The sequence below is a fragment of the Sarcophilus harrisii genome, chromosome 3 (assembly GCF_902635505.1).
Source record: "Sarcophilus harrisii chromosome 3, mSarHar1.11, whole genome shotgun sequence".
Lineage (NCBI taxonomy): Eukaryota > Metazoa > Chordata > Mammalia > Dasyuromorphia > Dasyuridae > Sarcophilus > Sarcophilus harrisii.
The window spans coordinates 419,856,170-419,875,467 of NC_045428.1; the positions used below are offsets into that span (position 1 = coordinate 419,856,170).

At 35.4% G+C, this 19,298-nt stretch overlaps 1 long non-coding RNA gene across 3 annotated transcripts in view; it reads left to right on the forward strand.

The window, feature by feature from the left end:
* LOC116422466 overlaps positions 1-8,715 on the forward strand; it is a 60,672-nt gene extending 51,957 nt beyond the window's left edge. For all 3 annotated transcript variants that reach the window (XR_004233123.1, XR_004233120.1, XR_004233122.1), the window contains 2 exons: positions 7,891-8,114; positions 8,626-8,715. This is a non-coding gene — a long non-coding RNA (uncharacterized LOC116422466). The remainder of the gene's footprint in view (positions 1-7,890; positions 8,115-8,625) is intronic.
* The last annotated feature ends 10,583 nt before the right edge of the window (positions 8,716-19,298 follow it).

A 19,298-nucleotide genomic window follows, 5' to 3' on the forward strand; every position in this document is an offset into this window, starting at 1 on the left:
AAACCTGACATAATTAGCTGACAAGAGGAATATTTGTTTTGCTTCTAATACCATCATTATCAAACACTCATTATTAACAAATCTTATTTTTAAAACATCATTAAATTACCAAAAAATGACTAAACTTACTTAATAATTGTTTACATTTAAATAAAAAACCTTTCCTTTAAATCTTCTTTCAGTTTTTTCCTTTCATTTTCATACACTTTTCCCCATATGATCATAGTTTGTGCATACTCCATGCTTCAGGTCCCGACTTTTTATTTTATTTAAAAATTTTATTTTTATTTTATTTTAAAATTTCTGTATTTCTTTGTGATAATCATTTGTATCCAGCTTATTTGATTTATAGTATTCTTTAATTTAATGTAATACTATTTCTTTAAATATTACCCTATGATTAAACATTTAGGTTGCTTCTAATTTTTATAAATACATATAATTTTGCCATGACATTTAAAAAATAAATAGTTCTATTTACTTTTGATCACACTGTCAGAGAAGGTTCTCAACAATGGAGTTACTGGGTCAAAGGAAATGATTATTTTTGTAACTTTTATTGCATACTTCCAGGTATGCTTTAAAAATATTCTACAAATTTAGAATTTCACCAGCAAAAATAAGTAATCCTATTTTTCCACAGACCCACCAGCAATGTGTTTCATTGATTTTAATTATTTTGGCAATTTCACCAGAGTGAGATGGTATCTCCAAGTTATCAAAACTTTTTAATTATTAGTGAGGTTAAACATCTTTTTAAAGTTGATTTTAAGCAATTAAAATATTTCTGTGTTCCTATGAAATTATTTAATGTGATACTCATTAAATTATTACCATATCAGTGGACATTTAAATGGTTTACATTTTTTTTTTTTGCTGCTATAACATTTTTGGGAATGAATAGTTGCCTTTCTTTTTATTTTGTTTCAGGGGTTGGCTCAACAATGGAGTTATTGGGTAATTATAACATCTTAAGGGTAGGCTGTTAACATTATGGGTTTTTAATAGTTCCTTTTATAATTTAAATATCAAGTTTGTAATATTTTTCTGTAAATCTTATTCCTAACATCGTTGCTTTAAAAAATTTAAACACATTATTTTTATGTGATATTTTTACTTACAAATAGTAAAGCAAATCTATTTTGTCCTTGATCCTTTTATCCTTTATAGCTGTTGAATTAAAAAAAAGTTTCTCCTTTACAACAATAAATAAATGTCATTTTCCCCATTTTTCCTAGAGTTCTAAAATGTTTTAAAGGCATAAAGAGCTAGAATTTGTTGGATATATTTGATAAAAACTATGAATTTAAATCTGAAACTAACAACTGATTTTCTCATGTAAATTTATTAAGTAATAATAGATTCTTTCCCTACTCTTTTTCTTTTAATGACTTGCCAAACACTAATCTTTCATATACATTTGTTTATTTGTTTAGTATATTTATTTTACTTCATTGAATTGCAGCCTATTTTTGTCATTTTCTTTCAGGATCAGGTAATTTTGATGATAATCTCTTTGTAACTGGCTTTGAATCATGCAAATTATTTTAACTAGAATTATAGTAAATCTTTTAAGAATAACATTGATTAGTATTATAATTCATTTTCTGTAATATTTAGTAATAATTTTATTTGTTTCCTACAAAATTGTTGAGGTTATACTCCTTTGTCATTTCTTTTTAAAACTTTGGGGACTATCTCTTTTCCTTGTAACTACTGAGAAGTAATTAGAATGGAAAATCTTTGTCAGGCATGGATAACATTTTTATTTTAGAGATATTTAAACAGTGATACCAGTAGTATTACATTGTGTTAGTTGACAATTAATTTTCTAGGTTTTTCATATGGAACCAAAGTTTTAAATGTTGATACATATGTATCCCACCATTAGTGGTTCATTTCTACCATAGAATGACTCAGTTTTTCTTTGCCTATGACTTTACTTTCTGCCATGATGGTTAAAGTCCTCCTGTTAGTTTTACTCTGATGGGAACTCTACCATGGGCTCTCTTGGGGGCATGGTGGGGATATCATACAATGAATTTGTTAGTCCATAGATGGTTAGCACAGAGCAGGGTTCAGGGTCAGGCAAATTGAGTATGAAAGTTTCATAGATTTGGAGAGAAGTGAAATGGGGCAAGAAAGCCAACAAAATGAGCAACTAGTTTATCTTTCGTAGTAATTGATAATGAATATTTACAAAATATTTACAAGGAAAGCATGGTTGACTTGTCATATACACAAGCTATTCTGGTCTTGTATTTGCATGGCCCTTAGCTTCATGGGAACAAAAAAATGAAATAACTACTCAGACCAACCTCCTTTATGAAAGGGTAGGCTGATGAGGCATGACAAAGAAATGAAAATGATGCATTTTTCTTACCTATAATTACTGAAGATTTTTCTGCTCAAATTTCATGGATTTCCTAAATATGAATTTTTTTTTGCCTAGTCTTTGGATTTTTATTACTGCCAAGTTAGACCAAGGGTTCACAAAGTTTCCTCTGGTTCGTAATATAAGTACATTTTTTTCAGGCTGGAAAAGAGATAAAGATTTATTTACTCTTTTTTAAAACCACTGTAGCATTTACACAATTTATAAATAGAGATTTGGGAAGATTTTCCACTTTACTCCAGCTTCTTAAGGTTCCCTCCCCACCCCCTGTACCTCAAGTACCCAAAGCAGTTAAAGTTAATACTTAATGCAACACAGTTGAAGAGATAGGCATTTCTTGCAGTCAGGTCTCAATTAAGAGATAAAAGACAAAAAGTGCAAAGCGCTTGATAAAGCTAAGAATACAAGGCCAGCCATGAATGTGCTTGAAGCTGTCCATAGCGATAACTGGATAGTCAGCTGGAATCTTCTTGAATTGAAGTGGGTGCTCTAAGTTATCAAATTCCACATATGGGGAAATTATTGGTGCCTACAGTGGTGATTAACACTAACCCACTGGGTCAGAAACAAGCTGGGATAAAGGTGAAAACTGTATCTGACTATCAACACCAAATACATCCATTTAGAGAAAGATAGCAGTGGTGGGTTTTTTTTTTAATATCTTCAGTTGTGCAGGTTGTCTGGCTGGCCACACAGTTAAAGCTGCAAATAGAGTGCTCTCTGTAATGTGCAAATTGCAATGCACATTAAAATGTAATCTGCTTTAATAAGTCACATGAAGATTACATTTTAGATAATTGTTTGTGTATTTATACTGCATGCACAAAATAATTCCTTTGCTTTATGTATATTCTATTTGTCTTTAATAATATATAGTGCTACAAATATTAACGTTGAACAGCTACCTTCCCAAAGGATTTGACTTCTATTAAGTTAATACATAGAAGCTAAGTAGTGGAAATTCTGAAATTAGGCTCTTGCATTACTACAAACTCCTATTATGTCCCTTAAACTTCTGCTCTATCTGATTGGTTGAGAACTTCAGGCAAAGTTTTGTGTTTAGGAAGTCAACCAAAGATCTTACTCTGCTCAATTATTTAGGATATTTAATTGAATTTTTTGAATAATTGCCCAAATGGTTCAAAGTCATCTTTATATGCAGATACAATCAGCTAATAGGAGTGAAGATAATCATTGAAAGTGTCTACAATCAATATATTAAATTAGGATGCTAACCAGACCAAGTTGGTTTCTTCTAAGATTCTTGGTTCTTGATAATTTATCTGGGATGGGGGTGGTGGGTGAGGGAACAAAGATAAACCATCAAAATGAAATCTAATCATCAAAACTTATTTTCAGCATTTATTTCAAAATCCTTCCCCCTGTAATCATTATTAAAACCTTATAGTAAATGAAAACTGGCTGATTTTGTTACATTCTCTTGCTCAATTCCTTTGAGAAAGAAGAGCTAATGAGTAATGAAACACTTTAAAGGTAAGTAAGAAGAACAATAAGAAATCTGGTGGAGCTACAGGGTTTTAAACTCACTCTAGAATAACTGAGTGGACAGAAAATGATTTTCTTTATCTTGCATATGATTATAGCATTCAATAAATACGCATTGAATTGAATTATCTCACAGAGAATTTATCTGGGGATGTTTGCAGTGTAGTCACACACATACATCATGAAAATATGATCATTCAATAATTCATATGCATGTCACATGCATATTCCTTCAACAAACATTTAACAAATATTTATTGAACACTACTTACACTAAAGTACTATATCTTTTGTGGATATATGTATATAGATTTACAGCTTTATGATTGGAAGAGACCTTCAATGTCATCTAATTGAAATGCCTTATTTTATAGATGAGTAAACTGAGGTTCTTAGGAGAAGTAATTGGTCCAAGATCACCTAATGTCAGAGGAAAGACTCAAAGCAAGTCCTAGTTTCCCAATCCAGAGTTCTTTATATTTATTAAAATGCAAGCTTCTTGAGGACAGGGGCTACTTCAATTTTATCTTGTTATTTATAGCTTCTGAGACAATGCCTTTCATATATATGTTTAAAATATGCTTACTGATATGAATTGAATAGCATAGAAGAGCTTAAGGTAGATGAAATGGAAGGATATGAGAAATACAATATATATATGGAACCTTGAACATTTGTGATTTACACTGAAATCACCAAATCATTAACTCACAGTCATTATCTAGAGTAAAATATGATATACTAATTACCTATGGTGTATGAAAAACTCTCACAAGCATTGTTTTTTTTTTAAAACATATTCACCTCTACAGTTGGTATATCATTAACAGGATAGCTCCTAGAGAGAATCTGAATTCTCAGGGAGGCCTTGGAAAAGACGTTTCCTAGGTTTTCCTCATCTGTACCTTTAATGCAGTGGAGTGTAATCCATCCAGGAGACAAGGCTGAGGATGACCTATGACTTAGTGGTATAAATTGATGCAACTGAGATTGATATTAGCATTTCCTCTCTCTAGCACATGACTAACTTGACTTGGTATAGGGCAATAATAAATAATAGTGCCTTGTGGTTCCTTGGATGTTTAAAATAGTGGGCAGTATATTATTGTTTGTGAGATTTTTATGAAAAAACACAACACATTGGTGAGTAGGAACAAAAAAAAAGTTAATTAGTTATCTCCTACCCTAAATTACTTGATTCCTACCCTAAAGTTAAACTCCAGTGTGTTATTTTGGTATGAAGGAAACTCTGGTTTTCACAAAACTATTCCAGAGGAATGCAAACTTTCTAGAATTGGAAAGCATGTAAATGTGAATAATACTCAATAATCAATTTTCCTAAATTTGGCCATCAAATGACTTTTTTGTTCATAAAAGAAATAATTTTGATCTACTCTATGGGTTGGTATCTCAGCACATACATAAGGATCCCTGCAAGCTGAATGTTGACTTAAAAAACCATACGCACATATATATTTAAAAAATTAATACATGAACAAATTAAATGATACAGGAGCAACATTTTAATCTTGTTCTGGCAACATACTCATGTGTGACCCATAAATTGCACGTTGATACTTCTGCTCAAATCTATGTTGGTAAAAGGCCTAAATATATTAACAAAATCACAGACTTTGGAAGTATTGAAGAATTCCTCAATTCAAATAATCAATTTTAGATGTTAATTTACAGTTCTGTCATTTTAATTTGGAGATGTTAAGAGTTTATAGTTGCCCTAAAAATCCTAAATAATCAATAAATTCAATTCAGTTGTTTTTCAATCATGTCTGACTTTTTGTGCCCCCATTTGGGACTTACTTGGTAAAGATGTTAGAGTGGTTTGCCAATTCCTTCTCCAGCTCACTTTAAAGAAGAGGAAATTGAGGCAAATAGAGTTAAGTAGCTTCCCTAGGGTCACACAGCAAGTAATTATTTGAGACCAAATTTGAACTCAGAAAGATGAATCTTCCTGCCTCCAGACCCTTTACTCTATCCACTGCAGCACCTCTATTTGAGAATCTTCATTTGGCTCTGTTGACCAGAGACCTTTGTTGAGTTGAGACAACACATGTAGTAATTGTTATATGCGTGCTGTATAGCTTTAGAGTCAAAATAACAAACAGATTTTTTGGTTGGGGAAAACTTTGTGAATGAAAGTCAAGTAGATAATCTAAGGGGTGAAGACATATAACTCTAGATTTCTATAGAATGAAATATATGTCTTGTGGTTGCTCTTTCCATTGGCAATAGAGGAGAAAGAAGAAATAATTTTGAATCATTATTCTCAAATTGATATGCAATTTACTAGTAAAACTTCTCCTAGCCTTATTCTTACCTTGAACCCCAGATTGGATATATCTACCATGCTTAAAAATTTACAATGTCCTATTTTTTAAACTGCTATTTTATAGATCGTCTTTAGTTTCTAAAGATACCTCTTGCAAATTTGACCCTTCCCCGTACAATAACAACTTATAATTTTATTACATAGTTAGCTTTAAAGTTTCACAGCTAGTGAAAACTTACATAAAGGTTGAAGGACTTGTTGGGTATGACTCTAATATAAATTGTGTCTTAATTCAGCTTCAATTGTTGATGTGAAATAAGACACAAGTCACTGATCGATTAACAAAAGGTTTGCTTTGTCCTGAAATATCAGAAACATGTAACAAAGAAACAGTGATATTTAGCTTCTTTGGAGGTGGCCCCTCTCACTTTCATAAGGAAACAAGTCTGGACATTAGAGCAAGATAAATTAAGGACCTGCTGATAACATTCACTAAACAGAAAGAATCCAGATTACCAGATTATGCCTTTAGGTGATTAATAAACTGCATTAGGGAAGCTGAGACTAATCTATTGTACTAAACAGGGACAACTATGTCTTGTTTTGGGGAAAATGAATCCCAGTTAAAGGGTGGAAAGAAGAAAGAAAGGAAAGAAGGGAGGAAAAAAGTAGGAAAGGAAGAGGGACTTACTTCATGTGGGGGGTGAGGTGGGATGGAAAGAGAAAGAAGTTGCTTCATGGAAATATTAGTAAATATTTGTTATAACACAAGACCTTGTGGTAAGCTTCTTTCTCCCCACTCACATTATTCTAATGTTTGTACATTTATTTCAAGCCAGACTATAGAAATTCTTATATGGAATCAGAAATCTTAATATACCATATCACCAGTTTTTGTAATAGATAACAGAGCCAAATTTTCAAAGTATTTCATTTTCAGATCATTTCAGGCTGGTATATCAACATCATATGTCCACTTGTGGTACTATTTCAACCACTGGCCACACTGGTTTGGAACTGCTGGAACAGTGTAATAAAACTTCACCACACCACCTGGTTTTAGCCTTCCATATGTGCTCTTTCAGAAAGCAAGACCAATATGAATCAGCTGTAGGAAATTTTATCAGCCAACACACGTTAGAAGAACTAAAAAAAATCCAAAATGAAAAACCTTGAATAGAACATAGTGCAATTTCACCACTTAGTTCTGAAGCATTTAGTATGTGAGAGAGCACGCCAATACTACCACATCATCAAGAAAGTGTTAACTGGACAGACGTGTCATGCTTTGAACCCTCAAAGGTAGGAAACTTGGAATCTTTCTAATCCAAGAAGGGAAATGAATTCCAGAAGTGTGGATCACACTTTGGAAAACACCAGGTCCAATAAGAACAGTATGGTAGAGAAGGTGGGAGCAAAGGAGGAAAGTGACAAACTAGAGAAGAAGCTAGAGAGAAAGTATCTAAATCCTGAACAGTGAAGGGAAGAGAAAAAGAAAGAAAAGAGTTGAAAGTATCTGAAAGTTGCAGGGGCAAACATGTCTGGTACTAGGAAGGGGAATCAGAAACAGAAAAAATGAGTGAGGAATATTCTGAGCCTCCAAAGGCAATTTCCTAAATAGAGTTTAGAGGTTTCCAAAGGAATGTACCTTCCAAATTCAATTTAATTCAACAAGCATTTATTAAAATCCTGTCATTTACAGAGCACAGCGCTAGGCATCTGGGCATAGGAGAAGATAAATAGTAAAGGAGAGATGGGTAGAAGGAGCATGGAGTCTGAACAGTGAAGAGAAGAGGCAAAAGAAAAGAAGAGGAGAAAAATAGCTGAAAGTTGGATACATATGACCTTCTCACAGACAACAGCTGATGGCAGTTTCTGGCTACATTAGGACTTTGGCAGGAATCTGCTAATTATGATCCAGTGTAGGTGAGAAAGCCAATATATAGCTTCATAGCTCCCCCAAAAAGGCTCAGAAAGTCCTAGAAAAGGTCAGGAAAGCTCTCCACAGTTAGGCAGGTACAAAATGCACACTGTTCTTTCTATTAGAGGAAAAAGTAAAAGGGTTGAGAAATGTATTTTTATTTTGTATTTTTTTCAGAAAGAATGAGTCATTCCTCAAAAGAATAGGATGCAGCATAATTAATAGAAATAACACTAGCTCTGGTGTCAAAGAATCTGGGTTCAAATCCCATTTCTGATACTTACAATCTATATGGTATTTAACCACTCTGAGCTTCATTGTCATGTAAAATAATTACATTGCCTTAGAGGTATTATAATGCTCAAAGTTAATGACCTTTAAGGGTCATTGTGTTCCTTTAAGGGGAATACAAAGAGGCAGAGGACCCTAACTTTTGTCAGAGGACTGGAGAATAAAAGGATTCAATGCAGAAAAAGAAATTACTTTTAGATATATTTTATCAACATCTCTTCCCAGAGGAAGATGGCTGGATGCGTTGACAAAGTAGCAGTTTCTTATGCTTCACTGAATGAAGACGAAGATCCACAGGTACTAGGAGAAAAGCAGGTGAGTATTATTGGTTTTGGTATACTTTATCACACATTGAATATAGTCAGGAATCACATTTTCCAGAAGTATCATTTGTCAAATCTACCAAGAATCACTTGGAGATAAATTATACCAGTAGAAGGAACCAGGATTATGAGTTCCTGGACAAAATAAGTTTAGGGAGAATAGGAATAATTTCAATCTTGCTGCCAATGGACCTTTTTCTGAGAGAGGCAGATTTGGAAATTAAAGACTCATTGAGAAACTTGTGTTTGGGAATAGTATTTGGATTTCTGAACCACATCATAATCAATATTCATTATTGTGTGATAGGTACAAAAGTATACAATTTGTGGAGACAATGGAAAAAATGAAATATTAATATGAGTACTCAAGTTCTTGTTATTCATTATCATTTATTTTGGAATAAGTTGAAATAACAATTATATTCATTTTGGTTTCAAATTTTTTGAGGGATAAGAATAAAATACATAGAAATATTATGAATGCAAATTAAAATATTTAATATTAGAGAACTGATGAAAAATTTGACTTTTTCTTTAGGTTGCAAAATTTATTTTATTTTATATTTTATGTAAATAATAAATAGGTAATTATTTATATTTCTTGAAGATTATTTGATACTATAAAATAATATTTTTTGTGGTTTTTAGTTGAAAAGTAGGGAAGTCTTTACATTATTAATGTGATCTAGATTTTTGCAAAGCATTGATAAATTCTCTTATATAGCTTTATAAACAAATGGATGGCAGTAGGCTATAAAATAAAGGTAAATAAAATCTTAACTAGTTGATTGACAAAGAGTAAGTAGTCTTACACTTGGATGAAAAGAAATGCTCAATGAAAAATGAAAAAGAAATGATTAAACATTATATTTCCTGTGAAGAGAATCTGAGAGTATTAGGGGACTGCAAGCTCATAATCCATCAATAAAAATAATATAACTAATATGCAGATAGGGCTTTCATGTTTATGATATTTATATTGTCAGTTTATTCTCACAACAAACTAGAGAGCTATTATTATTGTCATTTCATAGATGAAAAAACCCGAGGCTGACAAGTTAAATGACTTGTGTGTGAGGAAGGACTTGAATTTAGTTCTTCCTAAAGCCTAGCCCTCTACTACATTTGCCTTCTGGCATTAAAGAAACCTAGTTATACTTTAGATTTTATCAAGAGAAATATTGTATTCCAAAGAACAAAGTTCTATGTTCATCCCTGGTTAGATTAAATCTAGAGAGCATTTTGTTCAGTATTGGATGTTATCTTTTTTAAAAGTGCATTTTGTTCAGTATTGGACATTATCTTTTAAAAAGTATTTTGATAGCTTGGAGTGCCTCCAGATGAAGGAGATTAGAATCACAGGATCACAGACCACACCATAAAAGATTTGACAGCATTGGAGATATTTAGCCTGAAGAAGAGACTACTTAAGGAGAATGGGATTGTGATTGAGGAATTTCTGGGTTTGTTCTCAGGGTCTCAGAAGGCAGAAATAGGAGAAATGGATAGAAATTATAGAGAGTAAGGTTTTGGCCAATATCAGGCAAACTTCCTAACAATTAGAATTATGGAGAAAGGAATGAGCTGTCTTGGGAAGTGATAAGTTCTCCATTGTTGGAGATTTTTAAATGTAAGGTAGGCTATTTGTCAATAAAGTGAAAAAGAAAGGCAAAATGGTTAGAGTGCTGGACTTGGAGTCAGGAATAGCATGAACAGGTTTTAATTTTGAAAGCTGAATGGGATTTAAAAAATCATCTAGTCTCCTTCCTCATTTTACATGTGAGCAAAGTAAAGCCAAAAACAAACAAAAAAAAGCCACAGCTATCTAGGTAGAAAGTATCAGAGAAACTATTTGAACCTCCATCTCCTGACTCTAAATTCGAACATTGTTATTATATACCATGAGATCTATGCCAAAGGAAGACTATTCTGTCAGTTTAAAAATGAATTGGGGGAAGAGAAAATGGAAGTAAGATCAAGAAATTTGTTGCTATAAGACATCAAAATCTTTAGGTATCCATCTCCCTTTCTCTTGAAGATTCAGTATTTCTATATTGCTTGTGAAATAAGATCTAAGTCCATCATTTAAAGTCTCATTTTAATGTCAGTTCTCTCCATGCAATCTGGTATAGCCAAACTCTATTGATAATAGTACACTGCCTCCATGCCCATGCCATCTTCAGGGTGTGGATATGAGCATCAAGCACTGGGAAAGATATATAGATAATCAGGAATAATTTTAGTTTGCAAAAGGTTGAGAAAGTGTTAAAGAGAGTTACCATTCTGGATTTGATTCTAATCACAGGTGGATTTGTTGGTGAAGTTGCAATGTTGGTTAAATCTTTTGGCAATTACTTTTCCATCTCAGAATTCAACACAGAAAGCAATAGGAAAGACACTTTGTCAGGTCTTTAAGAGAAAAATTTCAGAAGGTTAAGAGAACTAGGTAGACTTTAATGATCTAAAATGATGATGACAATGTCAGACCAAGAAAGATGGGAAATTTTGAAGGCTAAAATTCTGAATACACAAATAGAAATTCTTCTGATGAAGAAGAACTTGGGGGATTTCTTAAAGAGATCTATGTTTCAATAAGGGAATTCATCAACCAACATACATTTTAAAAAGATAAATATAAGATGAAGATGAATACAACAATAAGTATCCCAGTCCTCTAGGAATAGTGTTAGAAATGCTTGATGATGTGTGTTAGTCAAGAGAAATATTTTTTAAAGTCATTTTGTAGGAAAGAAATAGATCAAAGAAATAATAGGTTTGCTCTTTAGATTAGACGGAAAGGAGCAGATTATGATATAATAGCATTACCCAAGAGATATTTTTCTTTCTCATGGAATGACAGATTTAGGTCATAGTAGATTTAAAGTTGATAGTTTGGAAATCATTTCCCCCTCATTTTGCATATGAGGAAATTGAGACTCCCTGCCCGCAAAAGAAAATAACATTTTTTAGAGCTATGTAGGCAGAAAGTAGCAGAACTGGGATTTGGATCTAGATATCCTGATTTTAGAATCCAAAGGTTTTCCTACAGTGCAATGACATATTGCTATTAGGAAGCTATTATTCTTTTCCATTCAATAAGAATGTCACTGAATTGGGGAGAACATAAACAAAATGGATAATGGGGAGATGAAACCTAAGATAAATGATGAAAAGATATTAAGAAAGTTGTCTCCATTTTTTTGACCAAGACCAGATGAACTGCATCCTAGGTGATTAAAAGAACTGGCAGATATCATGACTGCATCATTGCTGGTGATCTTTAAAACATAGTGGAGAATGAAAAGGGTGTCAAAGGACTAGAAAACAACAAATGTTTTGATTTTCAAAAAAGGAAAAAAATTGTACACTGCAGGCTAATGGACTTGACTTCTACATATGGCAAATTTTTAGCACATATTTTGAAAGAGGTGATTTGTGAATACTTAGAAAGGGAAGTGGGACCATTAAAACGAGAACAGCTTAATTAAAAAAACAAACAAACAAAATCAGGTTATGTTGTACTAATCTCATTTCCTTATTTGAAATGGGAATTAGATTGGGGGGGGGTGTAATAGTCAAAGTGTATCTTATTCAAAATATTTGACACAATTTCTTATTCCCTATTTATATAATAGACCAAGAAATAATGGTAAAATGATATATTTAAATGGGTCTGGAAGTGGTAGGAATATTCTTATATTCTGTATGCCTACATTTTGAAAGAAAATGACAATCTGGAATGTGCTTAGAATAGAATACTAATAATTATTATAACTGGCATTTATATAATACTTAAATTTTTGAAAGTTCTTGCTGCCTTGTGTAAAGGGCTGAAACTCTTGAATTGATGCACTGGGGTCAGACAACTGAGTTCTTAAGGCTAATTACCGATTAGACAATACTCTATTAGCATTTGGAAAATGGCCCTTCCCACTCTTCTGTGCTGTCTCGATCTGTTGGTGTATACAGAGAATTGTAGGAGGGATTAGAGGGTGGGGTAAGACAAGCCAGAGTTACTTTTTGGTGGGGGAGGAAGAGAAAGGAGGTGTGGAGATTGCTGTGCCCATTCCCTTCACTTCTACACTTAAGATCAAGAATAAAGACCAAGAACTTTTGCTTATTCTGTCTCTGGCTGATTCTAAGGCATCCAGGGTACTAACTTGGTCTTCACATTTGGTGCCCAATGTGTGAACCAAAGACTTTACTTTCATTGAAGAAGTCCCTGATGACCAGGAAATTGGGTGAGCATTTTAATAGACAAAAAGGGAACTTACTTTGTTAAGGGTTAGACTAGTAACCTTTTCTAACTGAAATGGGGCAGATATTAGGAAAAAGATTCTCCTCCATCCCCAGTCTCACCCCCACCCTCACCCCAAAGGGGCCCTATAGAAAACATACTCAAGTTGATCAAGGGACAAGGCTTAATTGTAACTTTGGAACAGATTGCTAGACTCTTGGGTACATTACAATGCATGTCCCCTTGGTTCTTAGAGGAAGAAGAAATAGGGCCAGATAATTGGAAGCTGGTAGGAGATCAAGTATGTGAATATTACAATGATAAGCGTACTCATTCAATTTCCAAGGAAACATTCTATACATACAATATGGTATAATTGGCCTTAAAGAATCCTGAAAGTTATAGAAAAAAGAAAAGTTTTGGGAACAGCCAGATGAGGAAGTGTGAGGAAAAAGAGGAAGACAAAGGACAGATTAATGGCAATATCACCAGAGGGCATGAGGAATTAAGTGAGGTTCAAGGGCATAGTGATTCTCCTTCTCACAAGGCAACTTCAACTCCACCTATGGAGCAGATCCTTGACACACCCCCATCAACTTCACCTTCTGGGATGGAGGGAAGAGTAGTAGGAGGGGAAGTGATATCACCAGCAACTTCCCCCAAGAAATCACCACCTCCTTGAGTAGATTGCAAAAGGCAGTACTTAAAGCCACAGAAGAAGGGCAAGATTTGGCTGATTTGAAAATAGGAATGTATCCTGTGATTCAATAGTTTAACTCTTCAGGTCAAGAAAGTAGAAAATACACTCCTTTTGATATAGAATCCTCAAAGACCTGAAAAAGGCTTGCACTCTTTATGGGGCTACATTAGCTTATGCTAAGATGTTATTACAAAATTTGGCTTATGAAGTCTTAACCCCTAGGGACTGGAAATCTATAGCAAGGACATGCTTAGAACCTGGACAAAACTTGTTGTGGCTTTCTGAATATAGTGAGCTCTGTAGGATACAGAGCCCAACAAAATAGTCAAAGTGGAGTTAATACTCCAATCACCCACGACCAACTAACAGGTGTAGGTTCTTATGCAGACATCTCAGTACAGATTAATTATCCCTTAGCAGCATATGAGCAAATTGCTGTTGCTGCTGTCAAAGCATGGACTTTTCTCCCCAGTAAAAACAATAAGGGTGAAGCTTTCACAAAAATTGCACAAGGGCCAAATGAACCCTTTGCTGATTTTGTGGGACATTTGCAGACAGCTGTCATATGAACTAATGGTGAAAATGCAGTAACAGACATTATGATAAGGCAACTTGCTAAAGAAAATGCTAATGAGGTTTGTAGAAGAATTATACGAGGACTACATAAGGATGTTCCTTTAGAGGAGATCATAAGATGCTATGCCTCAGTGGGCACAAATGCTTTTTATAGCCAGGCTATGATGCAGACTTTCCAAGATCCCAACATGGGAAGACAGGGTCCCTTTTGGCAAGAGACTTCCAGCAAGACTAGTCAATGCTTTCAATGTGGTAAAGTAGGGCATCTGAAAGCTCAGTGTTAGCATAGAGACAGAATGAGAAAACAGAGTGGGAGAACAAGATGCAATACCCCATGTCCAATATGCAACAGAGGCTTCCATCAGGCATCAGAATGTAGACTGATTCAAGAAATGGGATGAAGAGCCCAGCCCCAGGGCCCAAGGCAAAAAACTCTTGGGGCATGATGGCAGCCGATGCTACACCCAGAGAGTACCTAGAAGTTCGGTATCCAGACATGACCAATCAGCCAGGAAGCAACCTGATGGGAGAAAGGGATTACAATTGGGAAGAATAGAGTTGTATGCACCTGGGACTACTGAGATACCTCTTGGAGAGGTGAAATCTGTTCCTTTCCAGCCTATGGATCCCTTACCTCCAGGCATAGTAGGCTTGATCATTTCACCTCCTGAGAGTGCTGACAAAATAGTATTCATCCATATACAGATGTGGGAAACTGGGGAATGTGTAGATAATATCCCAGTCACTAATAAAGGTAGACTTGTGTGACTTATCAACCAGGAGAAGTAGTAGCATCAGGTTTACTGATAGAGATCCCTAATAAGCAATCTGGTGATAGTCACCCAGATTCTGATTCCAAGCAACAAAATCCAGGAATATACTAGACAGCAGCTGTGACAGCTGACCAATCTATGCTCATTATCTATATAAATGGCATACCATTAGAAGGAATGGTAGATACTGGTGCAGATTGTAAGTCATTAGAGGTGCCAACTGGCCCAGCAGTGGCCAAAGATTAAAGCAGACCCCTACATGTCTGGTGTAGGAGGATCAATAGCAGCTGAAATTAGTGCTACCTCTTTGAGATGGACTTTTGAAGGTGAAACAAGAGTTTTTACTCCTTGTATAGTTGAAAAATGCCCATAATTCTGTGGGGAAGAGACATTTTACAACAATTAGGATTAAAAATGAGTACTTCAGTTTTTTTTAGAAAGGGCTTTCACCTGTTCCTGTCCAATGGAAAACTGATACACCAGTGTGGATAAAAAAGTGGCCCTTAGGTAGCGATAAAATTCAGGTCTTATTAGATATAGTACAGGAGCAACTTGACCAAGGACACTTAAAATCTTCTCTAAGCGGAATTCCCCAGTATTTGTTGTAAGAAAAAAAATCTGGAAAATGGAGGATGTTGACTGATTTAAGAATGGTAAATGAACAGATGGAAACTATGGGAACTCTTGAGCCTGGATTTTCATCTCCTACTCAGTTGCCTAGAGAATGGCCTCTTTGGGTTATAGACATTAAGGATTGTTTCTATTGTATCCCTCTAGATAAGGAGGATATGAAAAGATTTGCCTTTTCAGTGCCCAGCATTAACTTAACTGAGTCCTATAAAAGATATGAATGGACAGTTTTGCCACAGGGAATGAAAAACAGCCCTACTTTGGGTCAAATGTATCTTGCTGCTGCTTTTACTCCAGTAAGAAAAGCATTTCCAAAAGTAATGTTATTACATAACATGGATGATATATTGGGATGTGCACCTGAGGAACAAATGTTAGAACCATGCCTACAAAAGACCATAGAAACACTTAAGGAACTGCAAATTGCACATAGCTCCAGAAAAAAATTCAAAGACATGTCCCTTTTCAATATTTAGGATATGAAGTATACCCTAAGGTGCTTATAGTACGAAAACTGTCCTTAAGAACAGAGAAGCTAAACACCTTAAATGACTTTCAGAAATTGATAGGATATATCCAATGGATGCATCCAGTGTTAGGCTTGACTACCAGTCAATTACAACTATTATATGGCATTTTAAGGGGAGACAGTGCTTTAAACTCACCATGTCAGCTTACAAAAGAAGCTCAAGAGGCTTTGAGAGAAGTTGAACTGGCTTTGTCCAATATGGTTGAAAGAGTTGCTCAAAAAACCTTGGAAATAACAGTTTTTGCTACACAAGAGGAACCCATAGCAATCCTTCATCAAGGACACAGTGTGATAGAGTGGGTGAACTTCCCAGCACAACCATAACAAAGCCTTGCCCAGAATGGCAAATTTTATTAGCCACGACTCCAAATTTTACACACGGGTCTCCATTAAAGATAACCAGACTATTACATAATTGGTGATGGATTGGCGAATTTCCTTTTTACAATTATCTTTACGGATGCATCCAAACATATTTTTTGTTCTGTATACTTTCGTGACTTAACTATAAAGAGAGTAGTCAGAACTCCTTTTCAGTCCACTCAGCAGAAAGAATTGTATGCAATCATTCTAGCTCTTACTTATTATCTAGGAGATATAAATATAATATCTGATTCAGCTTATTCAGTAGGTATGGCACAAAGAATTGCCACAGCCCAAATAAAATTTGTAGCCTCTAATATATATCAACTCTTTAAGGAATTTCAAGAGCAAGTGAGAAAGCATCCTGGTAAGAATTATATCATGCATGTCCACTCTTATAGTGGACTTCCAGGTCCTATTTTTGATGGTAATCAAAGGCAGGTAGCCTTCTAACCATGTTGGCCAATACTCCTTTATTTCAAGAATCCCAAGAATCTCATTTTAAACATTATCAGGCTGCTCTAGCTTTACATTTACAATTTGGAATAACAAGAGAGGAAGCTAGGAGCATAGTAAAAGCCTGTACAGCTTGCCTTCCTTTCCACACTCCTACACTGCCTCCAGGGAGGCATGTACACATGCCACTCATGGTTTGAGACCCAATGAAATTTGGCAAATGGATGTGGCCCATTATAAATCTTTTGGTTGTCTGTCTTTTATCCATGTTGTGGTAGACACTTTTCCAGTATTTACTTTTGCAATACCAGCAGCAAAAGAGACAACTGGAGTGGCCACTGAATTCCTTATCCAAGCATTTGTAATTATGGGTGTGCCACAAGCAATAAAAACAGATAATGGACCTGCATATACTTCTAAACATTTTGCACACTTTTGTGCACAATATAAGATTTTACACACCACTGGCATACCCTTTAATCCTCAAGGACAGGCAATAGGAAAGAGGAGTAACAGACATCAAGACACTCCTCTAAAAACAAAAGAGAGGGGGAGTCACAGGTAACCCTAGAGAACTTCTAAATCTAGCTCTTTATACTATTAACTTTTTGATTTTTGACAAAGATGCACTGTCTCCGGCAGACAGGTTTTTTAACCCACCAGAAGGGCAGTGTCCAGTGCGATCAGCTCCACTATCTTTAGATAATCTCCAGATGATGTGGAGAGACCCAGAAAGTGGTGAATAGAAGGGACTAGATAGGTAAATTGCTTGGGGGAGAGGGTTTGCTTGTATCTCCACAGATGGAGAAGAAATCAGATGGGTGCCAATGAACCGTATTCACCTTGTCCATTGGAGAGAGATGGAGCAGACCCTTGAAAGGAAGGAGAAGACCCAAGAAACATTGGGTGGTTCCGTTGCTGACTGTGCCCACCACTGAAAGAGCATAGCAGTTATGGTGTTTGACTCATGCACATTAAAAATTGTTGGACTTCAAAATCCTCAGGAATCATTGGATTTTCTGAGATATGATAAGACTTTTGTAGGACCTGAAAACCCTCAGGAATCATTGGATTTTCTAAGAAATGATAAGATTGTTGCAGGACTTCAAAATCTGCAGGAATCATTGGATTCCCTAACATAGAAAAAGACTGTTACAGAACTTCAAAAACTTGTGGGGACCATTAGATTCCCTGACACATGAAACAATAGACAATAGACTGGTTTTGGAGTATCTCTTGGCTGCTGAAGAAGGCTGTGTGACTTTTATTTACATACCCTCCTTCTAGGACTTCTGGAAATCTTTTAAAACACCACATTGATTTATATTGTTTGTTATACCAGTACTTGAATGTACAATTCATGTTTGTTACACCACATTGAGCCTGTACCAACTGTGGGGAGAGTCATCACTAATAGCCTGTGTGTTATTGCTATGCACTTGTGTAATACTTCCCATACTGATGGGTTTGTGCATACCTGTTTCTAATAAGACCCTTCAGCACAGAAAACTGCTAGCAACCCCCACTTCCCTTTGGTGGTTTTCATCTCCCATCCCGAGATGTCAGGGAGGGTGTGATCACCTCCTTTTTGGTGTTTTCACCACCTTTCCTGAGAAGTCGGTGTGTGTGTGTGTGTGTGTGTGTGTGTGTGTGATCATTTCCTTTTTAGTGCTTTCATCTGCCTTCCTGAGAAGTCAGGGGGAGAGGGGAAGGGTGTGATCATCTACTTTTTAGTGCTTTCACCTCCCTTCCTGAGATGTCAGGGGGTGGGGCGTGATCACCTCCTTTTCGGTGTTTTCACCTCCTTTCCTGAGAAGTCGGGGTGTGTGTGTGTGTGTGTGTGTGTGTGTGTGTGTATGTGTGTGACTACCTCTGTTCTAAAACAAAAGAAAGCGGGAGTTGTAAGGGGCTGAAAATCTTGAGTTGATGTGCTGAGGTTAGACAACCAAGCATTTAAGGCTAATTACTTATTGGACAATACTCTATTAGCATATGCTTGGAAAATGGCCCTTCCCACCATTCTGTGCTGGCTTGATCTGTTGGTGTATACAGAGAATTGTAGGAGGCATTAGAGAGTGGAGTAAGACAAGCCAGAGTCACTTTTTGGCAGGGGAGGAAGAGAAAAGAGGTGTGGGGATTGTTATGCCCATTCCCTTCACTTCTACCCCTAAAACCAAGAATAAAGACCAAGGATTTTTGCTTATCCTGACTCTGGCTGATTCTAAGGCATCTGGGGTGCTAACTTGGTCTTCACAGTTTAAAACCATTTCTGCTTTCTTCTGCCCCCCCCCCATCTCTATTTATCTATACC